Here is a 12,728-nt window from a genome sequence, read left to right as displayed (position 1 = left end):
TCTGTGATAAAATCTTTTTGATTCAGCTATTCTGTGATCAGAATTTCTCAGTTTTTTCCATACCAGGACTATCCCCTCATTCTCAAGAAGCTCCCACCAGCTAACTGGGATTTACCAGAGACTCTCCCCTCACACACCTGTTAGCAATGTGGAAAGGATAGGATAATTATGACTCCATGTCACCACCAGTTCAAAATATCCCTGCTTTAGTCAGTTCTCTAGTTGTTTTAGATGCTGTTTTGGAGGAGGCACTTGGCTGCCCTTCTCTTAGTGCCACTTTGAAAACATTAGCTGCAGAAAAATTCTCAGTGTTCTCATTCCAAAAAATAGATTACACTCTCTAATACTACACCTATTTAGAGAGTAAACTTTTTGAAGGTAGGCACCGTCTCTTAGTATGCATTTATACTATATGTAGTCCAGTACAATGGAGCCCTGATCTTGTTTGAAGCTTTTAAGCACTACCTTAACATAGTTCTGTAATGTGGTCAATCTACTCAACTCTGAAGCAGGCTTTTTATGGGATGGTCTTTCAGTCCTTCACACAAGAACCTGAAGGAGTTTGCTGGAGATCTGCTGTCTCTCAGTGGAGCCACAAATAGCAACAAAGAACCCAAGGCCCATTAACTCCTTTTTTTTTCGCAGCAAAAACTCCTATGTGGAAAGTTAGGAGTGTGGAAGCCAACTAAAAATGCAGTCAACACTCTGTCCTTCATCAGGAAACATCTAGTGTGAAGATGCTGGTGGCCTGATACCCCCACCTTCCAGAAGTGGAAGAATATTTAGGGTAAGACTGTGATAGGACAAAAAATACTGTATCAAGTTACAAGGCTTTGAAGATGCAGTTGTGAAAAGGAGTGTTCAAAAATATGGATGCAAATTTTGTGGCTTCAATCCATTGCAGACTATTCTCAAACAAAATATAACACTTGAAAGATTTTGCACTAAGGATTCCAAGTAGTATAGTGAAACCAAGAGCAATTTTGCCTGAACAAGAAGTTCAGGATCAGACCCTAAACTAGCACCTTGTTAAAATGTCTGCTTAAAATAAATGATTGCAGGAAACAGATTAAGTGCAATGCATTTCAGTGACCAATGAATAGAAAACTGGCACACCTAGTCAAATTAAAATGCCTATCTGATATTGTCCACAAGACTATTCAAAGTAGTCTGCAGCTGTGAGATTGTTTTGTGTAATAAAGTTCTCCACTGCAGCCGTGTTCACTTCATGCTGATTCCTTGTTCTATTATGGTTGTTAAATGAGTCACATACCTTAATATAGTTTAAATATTTTAAGCTTTGTACTCTATTATTTTTAAGGCAATTGCTGAAATAAAAATGAACGTCTCCCAGCATTGTGTATTCCTATCAGGTTCTTATCATCAGGATGATCGCTTAATTAGCATGTTTGTTTCCACTTGGGTATATCAATTAAGAGGATACTTCTGCACTGATGTACATTCCTATTAATGTGCTTTCTAAATTTAAATTAAGACCACATTTTAGCTAATGTAAGTTCCAACACACACTAAAGGAAGATCTTTCCATAGGATATTGAGTGGTTTCACCATCTGTTCTTTCAATAAGTGCCAGTATTCTTAAATTACTAGAAACTAGAGACCAGCTTTCATAAAGCTGTCATACTGACAAACTTTATTTTACAGTTTACACAAACATACACAAGTTAAGATTTTAATAAAGTGTTAGCTGACATGACTACTGATATCACAGAATTACTCCTTCCAAAGAGGCACTGTCCCAAATATTTTTACTTTTTGTGTGCTACCACACTGTACTTGGCAATTATGATGCCAACATTTTTGTCAAGAGCTATATTGGCTTCCTTTCTCCATTACAATGGTCAAATATCACCAAGTTTCATCACTTTTTTAAAATTAAATGATTTTTCCCCTTCTTATGAGCCTGATGCAAAATTCATTGAATACAATGGGAAGGCCCCCATTAATTTTAATGGACTTTGGATCAGGATCTAGAAACTTTAGGCATTCATGTGCTCCAAGCATTAACATTAAAAGCTATTTTGACATATCATTTCTCAGAACTAAACTTGAAGTTAATTTTGTAGCTCATCTTTCTTGACTCAAGCTTCAAAAAATGCAGCAGGTGAGGGTTTTTTTGTAAGTTAACCAAAGCATTCTAATGTGTAATATGTAAACCGAAGTGTTGATTATTGATGTCCAATGATTACTGATGTCTAATTGACTGTGAATTTCACATGCACAAATCTGAAAACTGTTCTTAAATATGTGCACACTTTCCTAGTACAGAGACATAAGAATCCACCTGCATTTCAATTAGTCTTCTGCTAATTTATCTATGATATACCTAATTTATGCATTTGAAGTGATTAAACCTACAGTAGGCACCATTTAAAAAATCAGCATTAGAAGCCTCAGGTACAACATTTGCAATTCAGTATTGCAATACCACAAGCTTTCAAAAATCAGGAGTTAGTTTCTCAGAAATCATTGGCTTAAAATCATGATACTCTTTTAAAAAAAGTTACAGTTTTCATCTTCTGATGTTTGAGCGTTCAGGTTGCCCTCAAATCATACAACCAGGAAGGGCTAGAATTTTGTTTGTAAAGGAAAACTGAGATTCTCCCATTCACATGACCCCAGGATCTGAAGCTTTAAGAAAAACATCAAATATGGAGACTCGTGTGATAAACCCAAGGAAGTGTGACAGTCCATGTGGTGTCTTGCTATTATTAAACTAGGAAATTCCCCTATACCATAACTGATGTGGAGTGGTAATTGCTGAGTCTTTAATACAGTCTGAGTGTGTACATCATATGAGCAGTGCACATAACTATATAATAAGACAGATGGTTGTCTGTTTAGCGTGTATCTAGTAACTTTTAAATGAAAAAGACATTCAAGAATGGAATATTTTACCCCCACCCACCTACCCACCCATTTGACAGATGTTAAGTAGTTCAGCTCATTATAGGCAGCACAGGTAGCCTGAAACTTTCCAGAATAAGACTCTATTTCCAGTTGTTAATAATTTTGCCACACTTTAACCATTTGGGCTTAAATTTTCCATGCCAGGTGTCTGCCTCAGTCTGATTATTTTTATTTATTAATTTCAGAAAAAATGTGTAATGTTCCCCTCTGGTGTTATCTGGACCAGTGATCTGCTAGGTCACGCCAATCCTTGACTCTAGGAGCCAGCCTTACCCTGCTCTATTGTAAGAACCCCCACTCCTGGACTGTTCACGCACAGCCTCTGGCATGTAAGCTGCTCCCAGCTATTTGCAAGTGAATGACACTAGCCAATATCTCCGGTCCCAGACACAACCCTAGGAACCTCCATCTTGCAGTTATGCCCGCTGAACGCTGCAAGCTTATATGAGTTCGTAAATTTAACAAAGAAATTGATATACACCAAGCTTGTTATCCCAAGGGGGATCTCTAACACCCTTCAAATCAAATGAACGGCTTCAGGTAGAATAAACAAACAGATTTATTAACTATGAAAGATAGATTTTAAGTGATTATAAGTCAAAGCACAAGAAGTCAGATTTGGTCAAATGAAATAAAAGCAAAACACATTCTTAACTGATCTTAACACTTTAAATGCCCTTACAAATTTAGATGCTTCTCACCAGAGTCTGGCTGGTTGCTCTTCAGCCAGGCTCTCCCCTTTGATCAGCGCTTCAGTCACTTTGAGTGGTGTCTGTAGATGTAAGGTGGAAGAGAGAGAGAGAGCATGGCAAATGTCTCTCTTTTTATCATGTCCTTTCTTTCCTCTTGGCTTTGCCCCCACCCCTTCAGAGTCAGGTGAGCATTACCTCATCACAGTTCCAAACTGACCAAAGGATCCCTCGAGAGTCTAACAGATTCTTTTGTTGCTTCCTAGGCCAGCATCCTTTGTTCCTGTGAGGCTGGGCTGGGTTTGTCCCATACCTGCCCTGATGAGGTGAGAACTGCCTCCCTGTTCTTGGAGAGTTTTTGCCTTGGCTTGCTTTAAGCCATGAGGATACATTTTCAGCCTCATAACTATATATGTGAAATTATAACCTGTAACATTACTGTAATATTATTGTAAGAGTTACTATAACAAGCATGCTCAGTGCATCATGAGCCTTCCGAAGACACCCAACATGACAAACTGCATTGCATACCACACAATAATTTTACAAGGATGAACATGGGGGTTCTGGGGGTTCTCCCGATGAGAACATCACAAAATGGTTCAGACTTTTCTCAGGACAAAATTAGGGGAAAGTATGCTGTGCTGCCCATGTTTAAAACATCCATATAACTGTTTCATTGAGAAATTCTAGTACCCCATGATTTGAAGCAAGTGCTTGAAATTTGACAAAAGGAGTGCCCTGGTGTAAGGGATGTACCTTTTGCCATCCCTCTAAAACTCTGCCCAAATTGGTTCAAGTTCTGAGCCTCTCAAAATCTCAGTTTGCACATGTTCAGTTATGACTTTTTACCGTTTGGCAGATAAATTATCTGAAGATTCCATCCATAACTCAGCAAACCCCACTGGAGTGGAGGGGTTCCACAATACTTTCCCTCCACATTAGCCATGGGCCATTGTCATGCTGGGCACTGGAAATAGGAGCAGGGAGACTGTCTCTCCTGTGCTGTCAATGTTGCTGCTCCTAGTGCCCAGGCAGCATGGAGGAGAATGAAAAAGCAGCCTGGGAGCCCAGTTGGAATGCACAGGGCTAGTGAGAATCTGGGCCTCTGGGATTGATGGGGGAGGGGGATATTGAGACAAGGGGTGAGGGGCCTGGGACAAGTGGAGGGGGAACATGGAGTCAAGGAGGGGAGACTGAGAAGAGGAGGAGAAGTGGGGATGGGGGAGTGGATATGAGGAGAAGGCCGGGGAGGACTGGGATGAGAACAAACTGGAAGGTATCAGACTTGAGGTGCCCTGAGAAGGATCTGTGACCACTAGAGATTGCTCCCCTCGTAACACAGGGTGGAAAATGTTTTCTGTGCCCCCTGAAAAGTCAAGAAAAAAACTCTGATTTGGTGACACACACACGGATATTGATTTGGCACCCAGGACGATTGCCCTGATCACCCACCCTTAAGACTGGCCCCACCCCCTCAGAACCTGGAATAGAAGCCAGAATTTCTCTCACTATTCCTCTGCTGCCAGCCAATAGCTGTGAAACTCATTAGCAAAATGTGTGCCTCAACTCTCTCTAGTGGCTGGCCTGAAACCTGCAAGTGCTATCAGTTATTCTGTTAGCTCAAGTGTCAGAGGTCAGTGCAGGGGATCTAAAGGTTGGAACCCTGCTAATTAACCATGTTGAAGTCAGTATGGCTCCACATGATGGAATTTGTTTTTTAAAGTATTGTTTTTTAAAAACAAAAACAAAAACACAACCTAGGAAGTTACAGAGAAAACTACATTAAAAGAACACTAATAAGGCTACAAAGTCAAGCACTCAGATGTTAAGCATTGCCAAAATTAAGTTTGCCCATGCAACCTTAATTTGGTCCCTTTGTGCATATGCATTATGATGCAGGATTTAAATATGTGACCAGTGACTGGTTTTCCCCTGTCTCACCCCTGCCTTATTAAGTTTGCTCTTTCCAAACTAATTTTTAAAAAATAAAAATAATTTACTTACAATATTGCCTACATGTGTTGTTCTCATTTCAGTTTGGTCATCATTACCACTTTAGAGCTACATCCATTATGTGACTAAGCCCAGAAAATAGCTGGGGTTGATTACCTGCACTAGCCATCTGGAAGTTTGTCCATCATAAATTTCCATATACTCTGCTTAACATGTATTCATGACACTGATTAACCAGACTCTGTTCATCATCCCTCAGAGCACTGTGACTACCCCATCACCCCCACACAAAATTTTTTAAATGCAGTTCTGAAATCCTAACCAGAGACTACACCATGACTAAGAATTAGATGTACGAACCTAGAATTTTTTTGTAAGAAGGAAAAAGGAAGAAGAAAAATAGTTGTATCTGTGCTGACAGCTTGCACACTGAGGTCCAGCCCAAGGTAATTTAAAATTTTTGAATTATAGCATCCCTGAAAAGCAGGTTGTGCAATACAAACACCATAGACATACAGTACCTCTAACTATATCAGTGCTACTGGGAACTACGGTAATAACAGCAACAATAATGAAACAAGACCTGTTGTACAGCTGAGTAGCTGCACTAGAATTTTCAGTGTTCAGATGTAATTAGAAAACAGCTGTGAAGGAAAATCAATTGTAACTGGTAGTCAATGGCTGATTTTCCACAATCAGAATAAAGAATGCAATATGACATGTTTGAAATGAGCTAGTAATTGTTTCTCTTTTGTTTATTGTTTAACATTTTTCCATTTTATTTGTGCAAGCTGTCATTTATTTGCTTCAGGACTACTTCTCTCAGTTCTCAGCCTCTTCCAGTGATTTTTAAACCCTGATTTGCTGTAGAAACTAGCTCAGTGTTGCTGTGAAGTTTTTAAAGGTGGTGATTTGTGATTCATGAAGGAAGTGTTGGACAAGCACTTATAAATTACACTGTGCTGCTTTCATAACTGACTTTCTAAACGAAAAAAAGTGGAATCCCATCAGTAAACCTGCACACCTATTAATATTAATAAGGGTTAAACCCATCAGAGGAATAGTCTCCAAACTCATTGTCCTGATCTTCAAAGTGTCTTTGAAGCAATCTGTATTCCAGTACATTCATTTTCCTTTTTTTGACATTCGCATGTAGAGGGTGGGAAGTAGGTGGAGGGGATGGGAGGTGCATGTCTGTCATATTGTATGAGTAACAGATAGTAGGAGGAACCTCTGCAATCGAAATCTAGAAACCAAAATTGCGATGCATTCAAATTCTGGAATAAGTTTTAAGTTGTTATTTGTATTACAGTAGCATTGTTAACACTGGTTTAATCTCATATAGAAGCAGAAATTGAAATATCAGAAATTATAACAATGCTGTGCTGTTTGAGCATTTAAAATGTTTCTATTATATTGTTCCATAAAATCACCCCACCCACATATTTATTTTAATCTGCTCTGAATATTTAATTTTCATCATATTTGAATACTACTTTACATGAGATTATATATGGGTGAGCAAAATATACAAGTTGACTTCAATGATATATGTGACCCTTTTAGTCTCTTTACGCAAATTACGCCGCCGCTACCCCAGGGCTCCAGGGGCTATTTAAAGGGCTGGGGTGGTAGAAGCAGGGGAGTCCTGGGTCCTTTAAATAGCCCCCAGAGGCCCTGGAGTAACGGCGGGGCTCCAGGGGCTATTTAAAGAGCCCAGGGCTTCCGCTGGCTCTATGGTCCCGGCCCTTTAAATGCCACCAGAACCCCGCCACTGCTACCCCAGGGCTTCGGTGGCTATTTTAAGGGCTGTTTCCGTAGAGGCAGCGGGAACGCCAGGCCCTTTAAATAGCCCCTGGAGCCCCGCTGCCAGAGCCCTGGGGTAGCAGCGGCAGCCGGGGGCTCTGGCAGTGGTTTAAAGAGCCTGGGAAGGTAGTGGCAGCCAAGCCCGGGCCGTTTAAACTGCTGCCGGAGCCCCTGGCTGCCACTGCTACCCCGGCAGGGGAGGGAGAGGGGGAGGGCACTTTCCGGTACAAGGCTGGCTGGGGCCGGCTCTGACCCCACCATCCCCGCCCCTTCCGGGGGCCAGAGCTGGCCCCAACCCAGCCCCATATGGGTAAGTCCCTATTTCTACTTTCACCCCTGGCTGTATATGAGATTATGGAAAAACAGAAACCTTCTAACATTTAATAGTAAATACATAAGAGCAAAAAGACCTGTCACAATTATACTGAGGAGAAAAATGAATCTGAAGCTCCCACATTCCTATAGGGGAGAAGCAAAGTACAGTCACAGCCATCCAGTGGTCAGCCAGAAACCTTTTGATTCAGAGTTAAATTATTTCCTTTTGGGGAGAGAAAGCAACTGATACAGACAAAAGAAATCTTTATCATAGTACTAATTATTTAGAGCAGGTATATTCCTCAAGAGTTATTAGGTAGCAAAAGCTATGTGTACATTAGATTCCAAATAAAAAACAAAATGTTTTCAGTATATTACTGGGGATAGATAAACTGTCATACATGTGTTTCTCCCTAAAAATGTTAGCAGGCTATGACTTCTTGTCGAGGAAAAACAGAATGGCACAAACATAAATAAATCTATGACAAGAGATGTTCATTAATTCAGGATGTTAGAAATAACTCAGGGAGCATATCAAACATTGACAATGGAATTACTTTTAGAGAAAAGCTCTAGGAACCTGATACCCTTACTTAAAACAGTTTTACATCAGTGGGAATTCATTGACTTCATTGAAGTTATTTGAAGTTACTCCTTATTTACACCAGTGTACATGAGATAAGAATTAGGTCCTATGGGATCAAATGGCTTCAGGACGGAGTGGCATTAATTTCTCAGGTTTCAGAGCAGCAGCTGTGTTAGTCTGTATCTGCCAAAAGAACAGGAGTACTTGTGGCACTTTAGAGACTACCAAATTTATTTGAGCATAAGCTTTCGTGGGCTACAGCCCACTTCAGCGGATGCATGCAGTGGAAAATACAGTAGGAATATATATATATATATATATACACACACACACACACACAGAGAACATGAAACAAAGGATGTTACCATACACACTATAAGGAGAGTGATCAGTTAAGGTGAGCTATTATCAGCAGGAGAGAAAAAGAACTGTTTGTAGTGGTAATGAAAATGGCCCATTCCCAGCCATTGACAAGGAGATGTGAGGAACTGTGTGTGTGTGTGGGGGGAATAAACATGGGGAAATAGTTTTACTTTGTGTAATGGCCCATCCACTCCCAGTCTTTATTCAAGCCTAATTTAATGGTGTTCAATTTGCAAATTAATTCCAATTCAGCAGTCTCTTGTTGGAGTCTGTTTTTGAAGTTTTTTTGTTGTAATATTGCGACTTTTAGGTCTGTAATCGAGTGGCCAGGGAGGTTGAAGTGTTCTCCAACTGGTTTTTTAATGTTATAATTCTTGACGTCTGATTTGCGTCCATTTATTCTTTTACGTAGAGACTGTCTGGTTTGGCCAATGTACATGGCAGAGGGGCATTGCTGGCACATGATGGCATATATCACATTGGTAGATGTGCAGGTGAACGAGCCTCTGATAGTGTGGCTGATGTGATTAGGTATGCAGTATGCCAACATTTTTATGGCTGACTTAGAACAACGCTTCCTCAGCTCTCATCCCCTAACGCCCCTACTCTATTTGCGCTACATTGATGACATCTTCATCATCTGGACCCATGGGAAAGAAGCCCTTGAGAAATTCCATCATGATTTCAACAATTTCCACCCCACCATCAACCTCAGCCTGGACCAGTCCACACAAGAGATCCACTTCCTGGACACTACAGTACTAATAAATAATGGCCACATAAACACCACTCTATAACGGAAATCTACTGACCGCTATATTTTGTTAGCCTCTAAGGTGCCACAAGTACTCCTGTTCTTTTTATTAATTTCTCAGTGGGTTTCAGATTCAAATTAGGCTGGTGGAGACCAAAAGTCACATCATCCAGTAGTTCAGTGGTCTTTGTTAAATGAATCTTGTGATCTTAGTCCTGTTCCCAATGGACAAGTGTCCTCAAAAAACACAACCACACACCACCACAACCACAATTGACACTGTTGGTGACAGTCGCTGCAAAAAAATCAGACAGAGTGGGTAAGGGTTGAACAGGCATGGAGACCAAGCTGTTTTTTGTACCTTGTAAATAGTCTCTGAATGTCAGGGTCGTTAATAAGGCAGCAGTTGGGGCAGAATACACCCGTTCTGTACATAGAAAACATCAGGCTCTAGGTCTGTCAGCTGACACCTTTCATGAACAGTGAATTCATACAAACATTTTTAAAAAACCCTGAAAAGTAGACTGGTGTGATTTTTATAAGTTAACAGGAAGAGGTATATGATATGGCTCATGTGTGAGTGCATTGTCAATCATACTGCAGTGGGCTGGGTGACCATGGACTAATATGTAGGAAAAAAAGACAGAATTAGGTGGTCAGTAATGGTGGCATTGGAGAATGAATGGATAGTGTAGATGAGCAATGGTGCTTGCCTGCAGAAGATGAGAGACATGTCATTAGGAGAAAATTGGTAATTCAGTTTATGAATTCTGATGAGATTATGATCTCTAGGTATCTTTACCAAGCTGCAGACTCCATTCTGAATGTGCAGCATTTGCCTTCTCTGCGGTCGATTTGCATCCATGTTGGCCTCAGATTTCAAAGGCTGGTGACAAAAGTATAACAAAACAGGGTCATTGCCTTAAAATCCTTGACCATTGAAATGTAATGCTCCAGACAATAGACTGGTTTCCTACCTGGAGAACCAGGGATTTAACAAGGGACAGATCATTTTGGCAAACAAGTCACCTGGCAGGGTTTTCTGCTCATGTGGGAAAGCTGGCAAGGATGTTATCTGACACTGTCAGGCTGACAAAGTGGGGAGGAGCAAGCTGATCTTTCTCAGGGCTTTGGAAATTTTGTGTCTAACTGAAAAGGAGAGAGCAGGGCCAGAGAAGCCATTGAATAAGTTGCAGCCTGCATGAGGCAAGGGACATCATGCCTGCCTGTCTTCCTGGCAACAGATGGCGCCCATGGACTCCAAAAGGAAGGGTGAGCTAGTGAAGAAAATGAGGGAGGGTAAGGTTTATTGTTCTGTGTGTTCTATATTCTTTAGTGCTTTACATGATTAAGTAAAGAACAATTGTATGAGACTCTAGCAAAACATCACTGTATGTTGAATGCTTTACCACTACAACGTTGCCCCATGAGTGGATTAAACTGTAAGCCAGAAGCTTCACATCACTGGGGTGAAGTTCTGGGAGATGATGTATCTAAATACAGGGGAGTCTGAAAGGTCACCATTGTGCCCAGATGGGGATGGCAGTGGACAGCAGGTTTTATCTCTCAGAAGGGAGTGTTAGATTGCAGATGAATATAGACCCCCACAAGACTGGGGCAGTGGCTGGGCTCTGTTCAGGCTCTGGAGGCTTAAAACACCTGGAGATCCAGGGACAGAGAGACTTGGGTTCCTCTCACAGCAGTTTTGTCGGTGGCCAACAAGCGGGTGCCCAAATGGATCTGTGATAGAGGACTACAAGAAATTGAAAATGCACACCGAATAGAAGGTGCAACAGAGAGGAGAAGGAGAAGTTTTCCTTAGGGTTTGCAGCAGGTGGCAGAGTGGGTAGCAGCTGAGAAGATGAGCCAGGCAGATGTGAAAAGGGATGAAGAAGGTCTAAGAGGGACAAAAGGAGGAGGGGCCTTGGAGGCACATGGTAAAGAATTTTGGGGAATAAAGAAAGGGCTCCGGAGACAAAGAAATACAGGAGGAGTTGAGTCTAAGCTCTCTGGGTGGGTCTCCAATGGAGAAAAAAAATGGTAAAGAATATTGCTAAGGGATCTAACCGTAAGATTTTTCTTTATGTTTATTTTCCATACAACAGATTTGTACTTACTGATTTAGGTAGACAGATGTACTATTGCTTGTAGTCTAATTACCCTTTGTGGGGGGAAAAGCAGTGGTTTTCAAGAAGTTCTAAACATCTTCATATTTGATTAAACAAACTAGGACAGAAACAGATCCCCAAATGTATCTGAGCTCATCCATTCCTAGCTGGCACCTCCGTTTGTTATGGATTTTTGACCTCTGTTCCTTTTGCAGGTGATGCTATTAAGATTCCAGAATGCACAGGAGGGCATTGTGATTCTCTGCAGGCACTGAATCTCCGTCCATTGATCTATGTGTCATTTCACAATGCACTCATGCACAGCGATGTTACACACCAGCAGCAGATCATGGAGACCTAAAAATATTCAAATTTAATTAAAAAAGGGAAATGCTATCAAACCTTTATTAAGGGTCAGCGATGTCTCTGTTGCCTAAATAAGTGTTTACTGTATTCAGAATTTTGATTTAAAAACTAGCTTATTCTGTCAGAGGCTGATCAGACGGTCATCAGTTTATATAAAGAATTAAAGGGTGATGGTGGCGGGGGGGGGAGAAGAAAACATGTCATCTGACTAAACACTGAAAAATGGTGTAGATAGAAGAAAGGGGGGAAAAGGCAGACACTTGAGAAATTTTTCAAGCATGATTCTTTGTCTTCTTGAACTCTGATTTAAAGGTTGCCTAGCAACAGTGGCAGTAACAGCTGGGACACCCTTGATCTTGTTGTGTAAACTATTAAAAATAGGTGATGGAAAGTGGCACCATGGAAACAATGACAATTCTGAAGCAGGTGTCTGTAATGCTTCTTTTCAGCTTAATGTCAGAGGTGTAAATTACAAAATGCCTTTCTCACTCTAATCTGGAATTTTAGGAAGGAGAGATCTTTATTTCTCTCAGATTAAATAAAGTTGAAAATAACATGATCCCATTTTGTTGCATTGACTTCTGATTTACTGTTTTATATTGAAGATCTTCATTTAAAGACTCTTAGATCATTTTGAACTGGTGTATTATTACAGCATTGCTGTAGCAAAGGGTCTAATTGATATTTTCATTATTAAACTCATTAGTTATGGGCTCAAACTTTGATTTCAGGTGGATATACCAGCCTAAACCTTCCCCAAATTATCACTAGAATGGTAACATGAAGGTGCTTCCCTTTGTAATAACTATATCTTGGGGTAAGTAAACACAGAAACTGAAGGCTGAGGTACACAC

The 12,728-nt window shown here is 40.7% G+C and overlaps 1 long non-coding RNA gene across 1 annotated transcript; it reads left to right on the top strand.

The window, feature by feature from the left end:
* Positions 1–10,514: 10,514 nt before the first annotated feature.
* LOC135982046 (uncharacterized) lies at positions 10,515–12,438 on the top strand. Its single transcript, XR_010599250.1, has 2 exons — positions 10,515–10,672; positions 11,724–12,438. It is a non-coding gene; the product is annotated as an uncharacterized LOC135982046 (long non-coding RNA).
* The last annotated feature ends 290 nt before the right edge of the window (positions 12,439–12,728 follow it).

Source organism: Chrysemys picta, chromosome 3, assembly GCF_011386835.1.
Source record: "Chrysemys picta bellii isolate R12L10 chromosome 3, ASM1138683v2, whole genome shotgun sequence".
In the NCBI taxonomy this organism is placed as follows: Eukaryota; Metazoa; Chordata; order Testudines; family Emydidae; genus Chrysemys; species Chrysemys picta.
Note: the sequence above shows the minus strand (reverse complement) of the source record. Positions and strands in the feature narration are given on the sequence as shown.